A 16,098-nucleotide genomic window follows, 5' to 3' on the forward strand; every position below is an offset into this window, starting at 1 on the left:
ATATGTGAGATTTTATGATTTACATTTTATCGTTTTCCACTTATATTTAAAGAGACACATTTCTTAAAGTAAATTTTTCTCTTCTATTCGTAAATGAAATTCGCAACCATTGGCAATAGTTGCACGATTTCCGGCTCGGAACGACTTATTCCCTTCCGTCTCCTTCCGAAAATGAAAAATTCAATAGTACAAAAATATTAATAGGTTTGTTTTAAAAAGAGAAATTAATTTTATAATCCGTATCACAACGTAAGCTTGTTTAAAAATTTATTTTTACTAGGTACTTTTCGCATTTACTTAGATTGTATACGTTGAAGATAATGTGATTAATTGGACAGTATCTAATAATGCTTGGGTACTATGCATAATGAGTAGAGAACTCGAACAGAGTGATAAATATTTGTAAATTTATCATATTCACCGGGCATTATGCATAGTGGTTGGTATAATAAATTGTATCACTTACTTTGGGCAGCAGGACCGATAAAACATATTTTTAGTGTCAATATACTCTAAATAATATAGATTAAGTTAGGTCAGATTACGCTCAGCGTAATTGTTTGCGCATTATACCTTTCCTTTTTTTTAATCAGGTTTAACAGTTTTCAAAAATTTAATTAAAAAAATAAAAAAGAAACGTCATTACATTGAAGCGCTTGATATAAGAACAAGTAAAATTATGTTACAAATAAATAATTTCAGGTATTATAAAATAATTACATTGTTTCACACTGCCTAAATAAAGTAGGGCAATTTATTATATTAAGTAAGTGGGCATTATACATAGTACCTGGTCACTAAATGTATAAATATTTATCACTTTGCCCAGCTGGTCTAATTCTTATTCACATGTTTTCTTCTAAGTCATATTTGTTCTAATGTTCAGATATTGTGACTATTTAAAAATGATTCAACATCTATTTTAATGTAACAATACTGTAATAATTTAATATAGATAATACTAGTAGTAAATAAAATATTTAATAGAGATGCGAAAATGACTTTAAGAACGTAGCTCTTCAAATACCTAATCCAGCAAAATGATATAATCAAAATTCAGAAATTTTACATTTATATCAATCTTCAAAATATTTCCTAAAACAAAGAAGATATTTCTATCCAGGAAATTAGGTATCATTCATAATAAAAGATAAAGTTATTGTGTTCTGTTTAAAACGAGATGATTGCCGAAAAAAGAAACAATTAATAATTATGATAAATAATAAAAATAATATACTTTAACAATATTGTCATTATCTATTTTTAACCAAACTTTATTGTGATAAAAAAACCGCTGACGTCGTATGTAAATTATGAATTCAAGTAGAGTTTTTTCAAAACAAATTATAGGTGGTGTTAGGGTCAAAAGAATTTGTTTCGCAGAAACTTTGAAATGGTTTGTTTACCTGCATTGCTATTAAATTATAGGCAAACCTTAAATAAATTTCGAAAATTCAGTAGTTATTGAGATGTCGCATATCAAGTAAAAAATGCTCCAAACTCATAATAATTTCAAACAATAAAACTAGTTTAAAATATTTAGAGCATTTTTAAAATCAGATATAATATAGATTTATAATTGACATAATAAACGACGTTATTCTTTTTACTAAAAACACTGAATGGACAATGTAACTTAGCAGACCACGATTAGAAGAAAATATATATTTTTCTACTTATACAGGGTGTTTCTTAAGTAGAGGTAAAAAATCCAGGGGCGTATTCTGTGGCCAAAAATAATAAGGGTTTTTTGTTACTTATATAAATGTAGGGTCTAAGACAGCCATTGTCCAGCTACAGCGTGTCAAAAATGAAAAAAAGAATCGGTATTTAATCTTTAATTTCTAAATCGCTTGAGATAATTTACAACCAACTAAATTGTGCATATTTAATAAGTAGTTATGAACCAAAAAATTACCAGCTTTAGAAACATACCAGTGGCGGAGGTGTGAATATCATCGATCATTATTTGCCAAAAAAAATACATCACCCTTTATAATATTACAAATAAAATAGGTCAACATATGCGCCATTGTATTACCTTCACTTTTTGTTTCTTTATACTTTTTTATATTCTAAACCGATTAACAACAAAATTGATTTATTTAATCAAGTGCATTTTTACAGTTACTTAAATTACTTAAACATATTTTAGGGAGGCCATGCAAAACAATAATAATAAGAATCTGTCATCTTCCTTAATATTGTCAACTTAAGCTTATTTTTTTAAAATTAAGTTTTAATAATAGCTTATGCATATTCAAATGCTGAAGTGGTTTACATTTATGGCCTTGCAGATGGAAATGATAGGTACTGAGGTTAAGCGAATTTATATGCAAATATTTCCAAATCATCCAACTCCAAATCCAAGAATGTTAAGAAATGTTTTTCAACGTCTTTCAGAGTCGGCCCATTTCAGAAAATTCCAATTTCTGGGAGACTTTTGACTATTAGAACGCCTGAGTTGGAAGAAGCTATTCTACACGAAATTGAAGAAGACTCAAATACTAGTATTAGGAAGATCGCTGCAAATCTTAATGTGAATCATAAATTAGTTTGGTCCATTCTGAAGTATTAACAGTTAATCTGTATCACACACAAAGGGTTCAAGCCTTACTGCTCGCCAAAATTGCCACTGGATTTTGCAAAAAATTTAACAAAATGTTGACTTTACCGCTGACATATTATTTACTGACGAAGCTAATTTTTGCAGAGATGCTATAATGAAGTTCCATATTAAACATGTTTGGTCTGATGAAAGCCCCTATGCCATAATGGAATCTCGATTTCAACATCGGTTTTCTTTCAATGTATGGGTGCATATTATTGGAAATTTTCTTGTTGGGCCCTACTTTTACCAAGAACTTTAACCGATGCCTTCTACAGACATTTTCTTAAAAACGTTTTATCTGAACTACTTCACCATATTCCCATATATAAAAGAATGTGTTTATGCACGACGGGGCTCCCCCACATTTTAGTTAGACCGCTCGTGAATTTTGAAATGCAAGATTCGGTAATAACGTAATTGGACGAGACACTCAAAAACCAGATCAACCTTGGCCACCCAGGTTACCCGATATGAACCCTATCAATTTTTTGTTTGGGGACATCTCAAGACATTCACACTGAATCTGAGGAGCACTTACGTCAACAAATTATAGCTGGTTGTAATGTGAAATTTTTTCACGTCTTCGAGCTGCTATTTCAAGAAAATCTGAAGCATGTATTTTGGCTGAACACATGTTATAATAAATCTTAGTAAAGTAATTCCATTGTTGTAAAATAGTGTAAAGAAACAGAAATTGAAGATAATATAATCGCGCATATGACGACCTATTTTATTTGTAATATTATACAGGGTGATATATTTTGGCAAATAATGTTCGATGATACCCACACCTCCGCCACTGACCAGTTTATAAAACTGGTAATTTTTTGTTTCATACCTACTGGCATAATAAATATGCACACCGAATTTGGTTAGATTATCTCAAGCGGTTTAGAAATTAGAAATTAAAAACTGATTTTTTCAATTTTTGAAACGTTGTAGCTGGACAATGGCTGTCCTATGACCCCACATTTATATAACAAAACCCTTATTTTTGGCCACAGAATACGCCACCGGATTTTTGATATTACTTAAGAAACACGCTGTACATGAAGTAGAGAAGATGTTGCAACATATATCTACTATTTGCGTATGAGAACTAGAATGGTAATGTGTATAATAACAGCTACAAAACTATTTAAAAATTAGGTATTCTTTATACTAATAAAGAAAAATATATGTGATTGTTATTAAAACTGATTGGTAAATTTGAAGATAATTTTGTTTAAAACATGGAATATCTGACTGAACAGTCAGATACAAATAATTATCATACAGCAGCAGTTTTAAAATAGAATTTCTAGTTACTAATTATTTATTTTTCCTTTCACCAATAGACAATTCAAATTTAGTTACCAAAAATAGTTTAATAGAATAAAATTTTTAGTTGCGCAGTCTGGACTCATTATTATATGCCATATAAAAAGATACAAAACTTGTTATTAGATAACTTTAGAACTATTGGAATAAGATACTCTTTCTATATATAATTTCTTTGTGTGACTGTTGCCTAATATGAAAAATATCGTGTAAATCGCCAGTTAATAAAAATCTCAAATATAAAATGCCATATATAGCAAGGGCTGGCTACGTGTATAATAAATAGCAGATATTTCAGCCGAAAATTAGGTCCTCCATCTTTATTGCCTGCCAACAGAACGGATAAAAAACTGGTATAAGTTTGAGAGCGTATTGTCCAGACGCGATTCCCGCTGCGAGGAGATGTTCTTGTGGAGGCGGGGAATAAAAGAGGATGGCAGGAATGATTCACTGATACCAACAAAATAATATTGTACACATGAGGTATGGTTTTGGGAGTTTTAAACTTATTACAACTCTTCGATTCTATAATTTGAGGAGCCAAATATTAATTTGGTTATTTGTTTGTCAGACAATGGTCTTATTTATATGGGGTAATTTACTAGTGCTAAAAAGAACATAATTCTCAGTTCAAAGTATAAAATTATCAACGAATTTCGTATACAACGATTAATATACATTATAATTAATAGGCCAATCAATAGAAGTTTTATTTGTGACAAAAATACTAGTAGCAAAACGGACTGTGTCATCATATAAAAGACAGTCTCTAGATACCTAGATGCTTATATGTTCCCTACTTCAATTTACCATTAATTAATTTTTTATAAACATTTTTATTAAAAAAAACGCAATTTTTTAGTTTTTTGCTTATTGGAAACGAATAATACCCGAAAAAAATCGGAAAATATATTTTTAAAAAAAATTGTTACTTCGCCATTTTTTAAGATGTAGAGCTGACACTGTGCACAAAAGTAGTGAATTACTTACTAGTACTCGAAGTGTGCACAAAGCAGGCGCTATCTGACCATTAGTTTTGGCACAACTTCAATTTGAATTGTTTGCAAAATTTCTGGATGCGTTGGAGGTGGTCCGATTTTAATTTTTCAGCCGGATTTTAAAAGTAGAAATATAATACTACAAAACGCATATTCTAATTTTCCAATAAAATGATGTGAAATAGGTGAAAAATTCCTCCACGCGGTCGTGTAGTATCGGGGCTGTGGATATACCTACATATAGGCATAGAATTTTGAATATTGTTAGTTATGGTATAGTTTAATATTATTGTAAGTGATGATACATAATAAATAATACCAATACACGGAATCACACTGATGTGAAACCTGTGGACATTCCTTGTTTTGTTCCTGCATTTTTTGACATTTACGCGAAATCTTGACATCAAACGTGAATTTGAAAGATTTTGCAATAATATTTGCCTATTGGCGGATGTAAATGCTTCTACTATATCGGAAAAATTAAAATCGGACCACCTCTAATGCATCCAGAATTTTTGTAAAATAGCACATCAAAAAATTCAAATTGTACCTAATTGTGCCAAAACTAATGGTCCGACAGCGCCTGCTTTGTGCACACTTAAAGTACATATAATTCATCGACCTCTCGTTTTATTCGTATTTCAATTCTCCACAAATTGTCAATAGTATTCAGATTGCTTAGTTAGTTTAGGTTTTATAAGCAAAAAACTAAAAAAATGCGTTTTTTGGATAAAAATGTTTATAAAATATTAATGGTAAATTGGAGTAGGAAGCATATAAGCATATATTTACAGACTGTCTTTTATATGATGGCACAGTCTAGCATTTTTGTCACAAAATCACTGAAAAAAAAAAACAAATAAAATTATAGTATTTCATTTAACAACATGTTCAATGTCAATGCAACAATAAAGTGCTATTTGTAAAGAATGTACCTACGTGCTGCTACGGAAACGAAAAATGAAATTAATAAATTGACATGTTTATTTTGAATTAAATTGAATACAAAATTATATACAGGGTATCCTAGATAAAACGGAATTTTCAATAGCTCTGGTTAATATCAAAATATGAGTGTTTCAAATTAAAGTTGCTCCATGTCAATTCCTTCACCTTAAAATTAAATTATTTTCAGGTGTACAGAGTATCCAAGTTTTTCTTCTAACCTAACTTCATTTTATATTATAACATTTTAGAATTTTTCATAGAATTTAAGGTCTACTTTTATAAACAATTTATGTCTGAACGCTTCGATGTTATTTGATATTTAAAAAATGGCGCTTGTGGCATCCTCGAAAATGTCAAATATATCCAAGAAATATGATAATACAATTTAAACCATTCGATTAATCACCAGAAAATCTATCTTCTGCATTGCTTATTTAATACATTGTAAATAGAAAAATAGTATTTACGGACCTCAGATAATAAGGTAATTCAAATAAATTTTTAAAAAATCCGTCTTATTGAATGAAGTCAAACAATGTTCTCCGATACTAAAAATCTAGGTATGCAGAAGATATCTAACCTCACAGACAAGATTTCCAACTGCTTATATTGCGAGAAAAAACTACTCTATGCACCTACAGCCCCCAAACTAGCATTGCATTATACCTGTAATATCTTGAACTTATTAAATTATGCAATCCTTCAAAAAAGTATCTTATACAGGGTGTTCGTTAATGATATAGGAATATTTAAGGGTGTGATTCTACATGGAAAATTAATGATGAACTATGGTCCAAAAATCTTCAGTTGCGAAAATACGGAGTGTTCAAATTTTAGTATCATCATAACCTTATCAACTCCTTTAAAATGCTTCAATTGAACTCTACTTACTGTCGATTAATGCTCTCGGTACCAAATTTGATTTTTCTAAATTCAGATATAACAGAGAAATTTATTTTTTTCGAAATTTAAAACCCCGCTTTCAAGGCATATACAGGGTGTGCCATTTAACACTCTAACATCTTTAAGATGGATTGCATTTTCCAGGACCTAACAGCCTCAGTTTCCGGAACTAAAATAAATTTCTTCATTTCGAAGATATTGGCAGCGGGAGTGTTAAATGGCACACCCTGTATATAACTTCTTAGGGATGCAGCTTAGTATAAAGGTAAGTTACGTTAAATTACCAAATTTTGGGTTCCCCTACATGCCCCTGATCTGTGTCTCTGTATCTTATGCGAAACACCCTGTATATCATCAATTTTGAAAAAAAAAAAAAATTAAAAAACGGCTACTATCTGTCAAACTGTTAGAAATATCCGTGAAAAAATGCATGAATATATGGTGAAAACTACATCTTGTTATCATGTTTAAGAGATAGATATTTAATATTTTCGAGGGAGTACCTTTTCTTTGATTTTTCTATGATTGAAATGACCAGTTATGAAAAAACCCGTGTTACATGAAACATCCTATATGATTTGAAAAAATAACATATACTGATCGAAATAGAATACTCTTTTCTTTGATGGTATTTTCATCTCATTGCAAAATAAAATAAGTTTTCAGTACGCGCTTATAAAAATGAACATGTTGATAACAGAAATAGTTCAAAATATACCATTTTTGTGGACTAAACCGCAAAATAATCATTAGCCCAGTCATTATAGACATGAAAGAGCCTGTTTCAGGAAAAAAATACTATTAGAAGTTTCTCTGCGGAATATTGTTCGGAAACCTGTTATAAATAAAATATCAAAAAATCAACTCGAGGCTAGTTGGGAAACTTTGTTTTAACAGTAGTCAAAGTTATGGAAAAGTGGTTTTTTGACTCACGTAAAAAAACTATTATTCATAGCGAAAAAAAGTTTATACAAAAAAGGTAGGTATTAAATAAGCCTATAAAATGAAAAAAGTCCGATTAAATTCCGATAATTTGTTTATGCACAAGAGCTCAAAAATGGTCGAAAATTGCCGTTTTTTTCAATTGCTAATAATTAATGCAATTTTCATCGCAGACACTTGTAATTCAGGATTTTTGAGGCTTTTTACACCCTTAATAAGTGGTAAAAATTTCAGCTCGAAAGCTTCATTGGTTTGGCGTTGGCGGAATTTGTTATCTAAGAAGATGCTATTTTCAATTCATTTTTCCCAAGCTCACAGGCGTTGTAGGGTTTTGATCATTAGTTGTTTTTGTACCTAAATAGTTGTATTGACATAGGCATTTACTGAGAATTTAGTTTTTCAAATTTAATTTGTTTAAAATTGACTGAAAAAATGTTAATATTTATTAAATTGTTAAGATAGGTAATTATTATAAAATAAAATAGTAACCTCTTTACTTTAGTTTTCTTCGAATTTAAAAAAAAATCGTTGTTGTAAGTTGATTAGAAGCTGAGATAATTTTTTTTATTTATTTAATCGCAGTGACCTTAATTATTAATATTAAGAGCCGAAATTTGGAGAGAGTATACATTAAGAGCTATATTTTCATGTCCTACATTAACATTAAGGTGAATTCAACTATTTAATTTCGAAAAAGAAGATAGCGGCGATGCGTTCTATTACTTGGTCTAGCGAACGAGTGGGGAAGGCGAGGCTTAGCATGCGCGCTTAACGATGTAATAAATATTAACATTTTTTCAGTCATTTTTAAACAAATTAAATTTGAAAAATTAAATTATCAGTAAATGCATATGTCAATACAACTATTTAGGTACAAAAACAACTAATGATCGAAACCCTACAACGCCTGTGAGCTTGGGAAAAATGAATTGAAAATAGCATCTTCTTAGATAACAAATTCCGCCAACGCCAAGCTAATGAAGCTTTTGGGCTGAAATTTTTACTACTTATTAAGGGTGCAAAAAGCCTAAAAAATCCTGAATTACAAGTGTCTGCGATGATAATTGCATTAATTGTTAGCAATTGAAAAGCGGACAATTTCGACCATTATTGAACTTTTGCGCATAAACAAATTATCGGAATTTAATCGGACTTGCCTTATTTTACAGATTTATTTAATACCTACCTTTTTTGTATAAACCTTTTTTCTCTATGAATAACAGTTTTTTTACGCGAGTCAAAAAACCACTTTTCCATAATTTTGACCATTGTTTTAACAAAGTTTCCCAATTAGTCTCGAGTTGAATTTTTGATATTTTGTTAATAACACATTCCTGAACAATATTCCGCAGAGAAACTTCTAATAGTATTTTTTTCCCCGGAAAAAAGCTATAATGACTGGCCTAATGTATTTATTCAAACAATTTTTGCGTACCTTTTGTTACATAAATAGCTATTTTAAGAACTGAGAAATGATATTAATAAAAAATATAAAAATATATCACAGACGTTATTTTTAGTTTTTTGTTCAAAAGACATTAAAGTCAACCAGGTATTAATTTTGGTTGTTAATTTTAGTCATGTGGATGAAATGTGTTCTTTATTGTTATTCTATTGAAATCATTGAACAGAACATAGGTAATATAAAAATAATTTCGTGCACTTACTGTATCTAAATAGGAAAATACAAACCTTATTTTTTAGAGACTATACAATACTAAATTCAAGTCTTAGAATTAGATTGTACTGAGCTTGTGTTTTACACTTGTACAATCATTTATTTAGTAATCTATTTTGAAAAATAAACATGTGTCAAGTGTTGACATAAGAATGCGATGGAAGCGGAGCTGTCGCGTGCGGACCATTTGAAGATGTCAGAAAGATCAGATGAAAACACGAAGGAAATACTCATCATGATAATCACAATTTAAATAACAACGTAGCTCTTTTAAAAATTTTGCTCTAGGAATTTTAATAGGGTTATAAGTTAATGATCGATTCAGTACAATGAAGTTTAAAATCACTAATGGATCCTTTAATATATGCATTGTAACTTTCTGTAATTGTTTTCTGTTCAACATTTTTTATGGGCTTAAATCTAATTTATTTTTAATAGATGACCATTTATCAATAAACATTACAGTAATATTTCCGTTGATTTTAGTTAATTATAAAACTAAATCTTCCCAAATCTAAAACAGTAAAAAACTACATTATTTTATTAAATGTAATTTGTTAATTTGATAATCGATAATACATTTTTGGCTTATCTGAAAAAAAGTGCATTATTGCAAATGATTCAAATCTGCAGAAACATCTATTAGTAAAATAATTAAACATTTAAACTGGTGTTTTTAAACCAGGATATTTTTTCTTAGAATAGAGGAAAATATAATATAATACAGGGTGATTCATAACTTATCCGAAAAAAAATTGAGAATAGATGCGTCATGAAAAATGGTGTCAAATCGTAAAAAAATGTAAAATCCTTATAGTCTCCGAGAAAAAAATTACCTTTCCAAGTGTCAAAAACGGCTTACGTGTACCTACTCGCAGATGATGGACATTGTTTTAATTTATGGTGAAGCAAGACATTTGTGTTATACTTAGTGAAGTATTTGTGTTATTTATTTATTTAGTTTACTTCATCCAGCAGACTGAAACCATTTATAGGATGGGGAAAAAACAAACATAATTACATGAAAATTCAAAAACAAATGTTCCTAGAAACAAGATACAAAATAAGAAAAAAAAACATATACATTGGTGAAGCAAGACAATATTTGGGTTATGGTGAAGCATTTGTGTTATGGTAAAGCAAGACAACATTTGTGTTAGTTTGTAGAAACTAGATACGACGAGCCCAAATGTGTTTACATGTCGGTGGACAAAATTTTGCACAGTTGTTGTCAGGTGTCAGGTATGTCAAATTATTTTATAAAAAAAAAACGGCGACTGCGGCAAAAGCAGTTGAATTTGCTGATATAAAATATGTGGGAGTCATAAAATTTTACTTATTTCCTTAAGAAAGAAATACTTTTATTTTTTTGTCCGTTTTATTACACTTTGCCATTGTGCCGGTATACGACTGCATGCTTTGCCTTGCGCAAGGTCAGGTTTCACAATGGACCAGTTTCCAGTGCCGTGCAGAAGTGTTTTTTTAAATCATTTTTGAACTGCCCTTTTGTAAGATTCAAAATTCAAATTGTACATTCAAATTTGAATCACCCTGTATATGTACTTGCTGTTAATGTGGTATCCTCTGTTAAACTGAAAATAGGTAAAGATCTCAAATATTAGATATTCAAAATCATGTTAGAGGAGAACGGGCAAATATCTGCATGTTAAGGGGATGCTTGCTAAATCTTTACACATATTAGAAATGTGAAAAATTGTACACGTTGTGTAAACACACAAAATAATTTGCAAATAAGATTTTAAAAAATGGTGCCTCATCCATAATATCCCGTGAAACTTAATAATATTGGCAAGTAACCAGAATTATCTCAAAAACTAAAATACGTTGACTTCTAAAGAAAAATATTAGGTGAACAAGTCACAAATGCATTTTTTACTTTTTTGAGGATCCGTACATGCTTTATACCAGAGCAACCAAAAACCACATGAGACATAAATCAACTGTAACACTTTTGTTCACCAGCTCGTCATTATTATCTTCATCATCCCTGTTTTTTTTTGTTTGATGTTTGTGGTTTTTTATCATTATTTTTCTCTTTTTCTTCGCTAACGTCTCCCACAATGATTTATTTGTAGTAGAAGTTAATATTAGCGAGTGCTGTTATGCCCCGACCGGCATTTAATTATACTCGCAACACCTAATGCAATAGCTAGGATCGTTCGTCAGTTTAACCCACCAGGCACAGACCGGTTTCGGACTTATTAGTCCTCATCAGTGTGTCATAGGTGAGACAACCGACGAACGATCCAGCCGTTAACTGCGCCATTGTGTTTCGCCCTATGTGGGTGGCAGTCGTGCAACAAAGTACCTGCAATATAGCAGGTCGCTTCCTACTGTAGCCATTTGAATGACACAGTTGGGAGTCAGCACGACAGATGGAGCCATTTGCGCACCGCGTACCATGTACTTCTTTATCGTGAGGATACGGCCGCAAACGGCTGGATCGTTAATCGATTGTCTCACACTGATGAGGACTAATAAGTCCGAAACCGGTCTGTGCCTGGTGGGTAAACTGGCAAACGATCCTAGCTGTTGCACTAGGTGTTGCGAGTATAATTCAATGCCGGTAGGGGCAAATAGCTCTCGGAGTAGTTGTTTCTCGCAGCACTGACAAGTCAATGACAAGAAATTTATAAATGGGTTGATCGAAATTATTATTCCAGTCTAGAACTAATAACACAAATAATGCATCTAGTCTTTTCCAAATTATAGTTATACATCAAGAATGCAATTGAATTTTTCAATGTTTTACAAAAAGTTAACTGAAAGAAATCACCCAAGTGAGGCGCTTTGCTAGGATATTTTAACTCCTGTTAGTAAAATAATTGCAAGGACAACAAAAAAATCATGTTGGCGTAAGTAAATGCGTTTTGCTGAAACATGTTCCCTATAACAAAAAATGTCTTCTCCCTATTTAATATCTCACTTAGAATTATATTTTATTCAATTGTCGATCTGTTTCAAGTGAGTTGCTATGCTCGGGAAAGAAAATATGCTTTTTTGGAATTTATTCAGTTAGCGCGCCTATATTGTTGGGAAAAATGACCTCGGATGGGGCGGGGTCGAATAGGACTATCGCCTTTAGAGTAGTTTGAAAATCTCATGAATCGCGAAATGCACGAAAGGCGTGGCGTATCCGCATAATTCTTCTAATAAGCACGTTGTGAAAACATTGACTCAGAATTAGACCACGTGCCTCATTACAACCAGAAATGAAATAATAATAATAATGAAATAATAAGTTAGTTAAACTGACGAACGATCCTAGCTGTTGCACTAGGTAATGCGAGTATAATTTATTGCCGGTTCGGGGCATATAGACCGCGAAATAGATGTTTCTCACAACACTGGCAATGAAAACATTGTGTTTCGCCCTTTGTGGGTGGCAGTCGTGCAACAAAGTACCTGCAATATAGCAGATCGCTTCCTATTGTGGCCATCTGAATGGTACAGTTGGGAGTCAGCACGACAGATGGAGCCATTTGCGCTCCGGATACAATATGTTGTTTTTCTTTTTAGGGTAGTTTGGCGGTTTTTTCGTCGGGTTCGATGGTTCTTAAAGGTCATAGATTATAGAGGCCGCATTATTTTATTCTAAAACTGCAACATACTCAAAATCTTCCTGGAAGATATCACATTGAAAAAAATATTCAGTGATTGTTATGTTCCGTCTTTAGTCAACTCAAACTCGGTTTTAAATATATGCAACACACAATTACCTTTTCCTTTTCCTCAATTCCCATTTGTCATAGAATGGCACACGCGCGCAACTGCTCTACGTCGAAAAGGGACAGTTACAGTTGAAAATTATCAAACAAAGAAGAAAAACCTCTCTCAAGACTCTCAACAGTGTTTTCCAAGTGTTTATGTATGTTCGAAGATAGATACTCAAAATTGTGAAGTGACCAGTGTGCCGGCCGGCAAATAGCGTTAAATATCCAGAACCAACAACAGAAAGAAGACCGCAGCGACTTATATGTAAGTGTGCATTTTCCATCTACTCTAACCCTAAATACAGTCCACTAAATATCCGCACACGCCACATTTTGGTACCTTCTCCGGATTCTCTTTAAGACCTCTTTTATGCACGCGTTTTTCTCCTCTCAACGCGGAGTTGACAAAAACGCCGCGTTTCAAGATATCCTGAATAGAGTTACTACGTTTATGCATTTTACGCTCGTTTATTTGCTCTCGCGTTTTCAATTCTGTCGCGATGGCTTTACAGAACGTTTGGCGACACGCGTTCCGAAAAAGCACGAAAGTATATCGGAGTTTTTATACAAAGCGCTCTTTGTCGCAAGTCCAGTGGCTCTGTCTGTCAAGAATACTTTTAGCAGAGTTTGTTTTAGTTTTAGTTTAGCTATTGATCAAGCGGGACATGGATGCAATGGACGCAATTGAATTCTATTTCTATTAATTGGATGTACTGCCCATCGCCACTTACGTTTTCTATTACATATTTTTTTATAGCACAAATACAATATATTCTATTACATATTTTTTTATAGCACAAATACAATATACACGGATCCATTTTCATGTACATCACTGACTACTGTGTGGCATGAAACTGGCGACAACTGACAGAATACGCGTGCATAAAATGGAGCAGAAATATGCCGCGTTTTTCTCAATTTCGCGTTGAGAGGAGAAAAACGCATGCATAAAAGAGGTCTAAGTGTTGTTGCATATTTCACACGTTATTTGTCAATTTAGCATAATAGTGATTTATTATAGGTAATTTTATTAATATTTTACCGCCAATTTACCGCCATACACACACCCACACCGCGCACGGCCTGGTCTACACAAGCCTCGCATATCTATCGCTTTCTTACTCGGGTTTTTATAAACAAGCCCTTGCTTTGGCTCTCTAGCATTTGTGTTTAAATTAATTCATAATTTAAATTTATATTTATTGCAACAATCTCATTCGCTCAGGTTAATAACCTGAATAAAACTCCCGCTTATTTAAGTAATATTAAAATAGGTGTTGATAACTCGTTCTTTCTCGATTTTATTCATTTAAACTATTGCTGTACAATGTCTAAATTAAAGCAATACACTGCTCTCAGGCAAAATTACCTCCTCAAAATTATTGAATTAAAGGAGATAGCGGATAATGCGCGCACAGACAAATCCCTACACGACAATTTTAAATGTAGATTTTCATCAATTGGAAATACAAAACTTAATTTTGAAAAGCATCACAATAGCGTATTAAATATTGTCGCCACCTCGGAAGATGGTGAGTTGGACACCGAATTTAAAGTACAATCAGACTTTGATTCTCAATATTTTTATATACAAACCGTGTATAAACAACTTTTTGATAATGCTACAGACAATAATCCTTTGGATAACTCTATAAATTCAAATTCAATTGCGAAGCAAAATGTTAAGTTACCCAAAATCGGGCTGCCTCAATTTAATGGTGATATCTCTCAGTGGCAAACTTTTATTGATAGTTATCGCTCTCTAATTCATGAAAATGATTATCTCTCGAATATTGATAAATTCAATTATTTATTACAGTGTCTCAAAGAAGCACCTTTTCAGTTAATAAAAGCCACACCTCTTAGCAGTCCTAATTATATTATCGCATACAATGCTTTAGTAAAAAGATACGATAATCCCCGAATAATAGCAACAGCGCACTGGCATGCCTTGGAAGCAACGAAAAGGTTAAGCGGCTCGGAAGGCCCTGGTGCACTTCGTCAACTAGTTGATACATTTCGCAGGAACATTGCCATTCTTAGGAATATGCATTTCCCGGTTAAACAATGGGATTTAATTTTATTCACTATGTTATTCGATCGTCTGGATAAGACAACGGCCACTAGGTTTGAACTAGCTCACAATATTTCTGTAAATACACTAGAATCTTTTGACATCTTGAAAGAATTTCTCGACAAACAATGTGATGCACAAAATAAAGTAGCTCTGTCTAGGGATTTAAATTTGAAATTAAATGACTCGTCGAAATTCGAACCGAAATTTAGGCAGCATTCCAGTCCTAAATCTTCAACAGCTTTCGCTACAAATACTAATACACAGTTTTCATGTCCTCTCTGTAAAGGAGATCACTTATTATATCATTGTCCCAACTTTATTTCTAAATCCCCATAAGAGAGATTCACTTGTGTCAAAACAAATAAATGGTGTATCAACTGCTTAGGACATAAACATTCTATTGAAAATTGCTCTTCTCGTGGAGTGTGTAGGAAGTGCTCGAAGAAACATCACACTATGTTACATTTTCCCTTTCACACAAGTCAACCCGCTGCAAGTGTCTCTCATCCAAATCTTCAATCGTCATCACCGACGCCTTCTACTTCTGTATTACGGGAGGGAACAATTACAACTTCTAATACGCTTTTATCAAATGATAATTCTCTCATTTTGCTATCTACGGCTGTTGTTCAAGTATTGAATGGACATGGACAGTTTACTCCAGTACGGGCGCTTATTGACAGCGCTAGTGACTCGAATTATATTTCATCTCGTTGCTCGAACAAATTGGGTCTACCTCGAGGAGACTCTAGTATCTCGATTTGTGGCATAGGTCAGACTAGTATTCACTCGTCTCAAACTGTCTCTTCTGTGGTCAGATCTTGTCTCAATCTCTCTCCAACATTTGATTTGGACTTTATTGTTCTCCCGAAAATCTGCTC

This window comes from Anoplophora glabripennis, unplaced genomic scaffold (genome assembly GCF_000390285.2).
Source record: "Anoplophora glabripennis isolate ALB-LARVAE unplaced genomic scaffold, Agla_2.0 scaffold797, whole genome shotgun sequence".
NCBI classification, from domain to species: domain Eukaryota; kingdom Metazoa; phylum Arthropoda; class Insecta; order Coleoptera; family Cerambycidae; genus Anoplophora; species Anoplophora glabripennis.